Here is a 4,048-nt window from a genome sequence, read left to right on the forward strand (position 1 = left end):
CCTGTATCTTTTTTTTTTTATTTTTTATGTTTAATTATTTTGTCCTTCACTGTTTTTATATTTTTAGCTCATCCTTTTTTCTTTCATTTTAAATGTATTTTCTCTCATTTCTACTTCCTGTAATATCTCTTTTGTATTTTCCTTTTATATATTTTTCCCCGTTTCATTCTCTCTTTTTCTTTTTTTCTTCTCCCTTCGTCTACTTTGTCTTTTCTTTTTTTCTCCTCCCTTCGTCTACTTTGTCTTTTCTTCTTTTATCTATTTTTGTTTCACTAATTTCTTTGCCTATTAAATGGAACTAAATTTCAACAATGAAGAATGCTACTTGTAGTCTACGCACTTCTCTCTCTCTATGTAGTGCTCCCTCTCTATCTCAATACTATCCCTCTATCTCCCTCGTCTCATATGGGGATAACAGGGTTTCTCATTTCACAAACTCGAACCTATTAATCCAAGCACCAACAAAACAAAAAGAAACAAAAACAAGTAAAGTAAACTATTTTACATTAAGAGAGGCACTGAACAAAAGTGTAAGTATTTAAAAACAACTATTTTAAAAACAAGGGGTACGGTTTATAGAAATGGGTTTAAAATGGGTACGCAAGTGGAAAAAGGTTGGGAACACATGAAATTTTATCAGATATAAATGTGTGAATAGATGATTCATCTGTGCCAATCGGAGTAATATCTTCTTTTTTCGTTCGCATGCTGTGAAATTGTTGAGTGAAATTAATTCAGATTTCTGCAAGTACCAAGTTTCTTGGGAATCACACGACGAAGGATCCCTCAACAGTATTGCTGTTCCAGGGCTGAACCAGTGGAAAGAAAGAACCAACTCCCTCCTGGGAAGCCAGATTGGTAACTTCATATCGATGGAATTGGCTCTCTTAGGAGATAACTGGGAGATGTTGCAGAAGGAAAACGAATTTGGAAAGCAAGTCGCCTACTTGCTACAAGTGAGAAGAAAGTTTTTTCCTAATGAGCTAATAAAATTTTTGTTACCTTTATATATCTTTTTAAAGTACCAAAAAGAACTTTAATCGCAGTTGTTCATAGCCTTGTTTAATCTCATACCTAAATGAGAGGTGACAGCGATTTGAACTTCAAAATTAATAGCATTAAAGAATTCCATTTGCTCATCATATTCTATAAGTACTTCTCTTATTATTGTTTCTACAAAATTATTTCATTATGCTCATAATGGGTTAATTGTTCTTCAACCGCAACCCAAAGTGTTGAACCTTCACAGACACAAATGCGCATAACAACTTCTGTACATTTTTTTATTGACGCTCGATAAAACCGATGCTGATTTACTTTACAATGAAATAACAAATGATGGCATTTACTCCCACAATAATCTTTCCTTTGAATTCTCTCATACTTCGTAAGCGGTTTTGTTCCAACATACCAGTGTATGAGAATGTTCATGAACTTTTTCTTGTCACGTTTTCCTTGTTTTGCATTGGTAAAATTGTTCCGATTGGGCGAAAGGGTGTTTACTTTATTTCTATTAATCGAAACGAAAGGAGAATTCCACTAAGAATTCTCCTTTCTTATTTATTCATTTTTTCCATTATTTGCGGGGGTCGAATCACCTCTTTGTATTACGTAATTAGGCGCAGATTTATATTTTTCCATTGTTCCAGTCGCTCTCCCTCTTTTTTCATTATTTTTTTTTAACTGCACTCCTTTAATAGGTCTAGTTCTAAGGATCGATTAAAGGAATAACATGTTCCACGACTTGCATACAGGAGACCGAAAGTTATATAATTAATTATGAGAAATTAGTAAGCGGAGATGTCTATCATACTATGTTACAAAATTACTCCGTAAAAGACAGTACGCCATAATGTTTTTGCATGCTAGCAAAATAGTCCAAGTAGCAAAGGCTGTCTTATCTGCTTTCAGGCTCACCAACATATCCAGAGTGTTTTGAAATTCGATCCTTCCACTGGGCACCAGCTTCATCCTTTGTCATTGCCAGTTTCGTTGATGGTGGAGAAGGATTATGAGGTCCTCTCTCATATTATGGAATGCAGTAGTCAACCACAACTCTTAGATCAAGTTATGGTATGTATACTCTTAACCTTTAATAATTTTCTGCACAAAGTATATTGGAAAGTCATTTGATACATTTGGAGTGACTTGTTCTATTTTGAGATCATTCATGTGCGTGTACATGTCTTTCATAAAAGAATTCAGTTCATTTCTTTAATTCTTTCCAGGTGCATCACCAAACATTGGCCAGTGGGGCAATTGAGGAGTCCGCTGCCCACTTAAGAAGATTTCAACCGGAAGGACTTGATTTATTCAATGACCTTGAGTCGTGCCCATCCAAAGAGCTTCTTCGTGACCTCTTAGTGTCTTATGAACAGCAATAAATATTTCTTTTGATTGAACCGGATGGGTATTTATAAAGTAAATGCACTGTGGATGGCTACGTCATTTATAATAGTAATAATAATAATAATAATAATTTTTTTAATTTTTTATATGATAATATTTTTCTTGATCTGCTAAAATATTTACCCATACAATAAACATCTTGAGTGACATTGCAACTTATAGTTTTACAGAATTCAGCACAAAGTGCTACATTTTCTACATTGGATTTCAATTAAAAAAAAAAAAAATCGGCTTACGCCTTTTTATTCCCGTATATGCAGGAGTAGGCGAGGCCATTTAGCCCTATCTAACTTTTGGAGACTGAGTGGGCAGTTCAATCTCCACTGGTACCCAATCAGAGACAGATGGCCCAAGGCTATCCCTAATTAAGCGGTACGCAGTGAAGAGAGACGGCTCAAATGTGCCGCCATCTCGTGGTCTCTAACCCTAACACAATATATTTAATGTCTGAAATAATGTGGTTTCTACGGTCGATTTTCTTGAGTTTACAGGACGAAAAACCCGAGTTTCCGGGAGGAAAAACCTGCTTGCCCGTGCCAGAGATCGACTAACTCGGGAACCGGTCGAAAAAAGGCTTAGAAAAATTTCCTCTAGTTGCCGACTAGACTCGAAACGAAGACTTCCTTCGTGCGGCCTAGCGCGATGGTGTGCAAACGCCACATCCACTGAGCTACACAGGCTCTGGATTTCAATTAAAGTGTTTAAAAATAATTTTTTTGCCTCTGTATTAGGTATTTACAACACATGTTCTAATATTTACAATAAAGATTATACAGAATTTTTGAATAAAGAATATACATAATAAGAATAATAATTTATTTATTTATTTTATTTATTTTTTTTTTATGTCTCAGATAAATTGCATACATAGATGCTGTAATAATTATATATATATATATATATATATATATATATATATATATATATATATATATATATATATATATATATATATATATATATATATATATACACATATATATATATAATAACAGATAACAGATACTTGCAAGTTAATAATTTTCTTCCTCAAGCTCAGCAGAGCTTATCTGAGGACGATAATAGATGACAGATGGTGGTGGTGGTTTGATGGTTATGTTCCTATAGTGGTCACAAGCCAGGTGTTGATTTTACTGTTTGTTGGTACGTGCTTGGAAGACTTCGACTGCTATTACAGTTTAACCTTTTTTTGTGCAAATAGGGTTGGGTTTAGACATGGCATGTTTGTTTCTTTGTGTTCTTGTAGTGATGGTTTTTTGAGAGGGGCTTTGTCATAGGTTTGTGTGTATGTGTGTGTGTGCGTGTGTGGGGGGGGAAGAGAAACAGGAATTGCTCTAATTTTCATTCTCGCTATAATATTTATATAGTGCCTGTTTCAGCTCTCTGTATGTTACTAGGTTTCTGTTGTCGAACGTCAGTTTGTTTATCATGTCAGGTACTTAGAAGTTTCGGGTAGCTTTGCCGTGCTGATTGTTGTACTTATATGTTATGTAGTTTGTTGACTATGGTCTTGTTATTTGATATGTTGTTCTCGTACTCTATATGTTGGTCTGTAGTAATGTTTTAACATGACTGTGTAATAATAATAATAATAATAATAATAATAATAATAATGCATGCTTGATTGTGGTATGAAAAA

The 4,048-nt window shown here is 34.3% G+C and overlaps 1 long non-coding RNA gene across 1 annotated transcript; it reads left to right on the forward strand.

Annotated features, from left to right (window-relative positions):
- The first annotated feature begins 1,914 nt into the window (after positions 1–1,914).
- Positions 1,915–2,437, forward strand: LOC150096394 (uncharacterized). The gene is made up of 2 exons (XR_016549933.1): positions 1,915–2,073; positions 2,229–2,437. It is a non-coding gene; the product is annotated as an uncharacterized LOC150096394 (long non-coding RNA).
- The last annotated feature ends 1,611 nt before the right edge of the window (positions 2,438–4,048 follow it).

This window comes from Typopeltis vanoorti, chromosome 19, assembly GCF_054136105.1.
Source record: "Typopeltis vanoorti isolate ZY-2024b chromosome 19, IOZ_Tvanoo_1.0, whole genome shotgun sequence".
Taxonomy (NCBI): domain Eukaryota; kingdom Metazoa; phylum Arthropoda; class Arachnida; order Uropygi; family Thelyphonidae; genus Typopeltis; species Typopeltis vanoorti.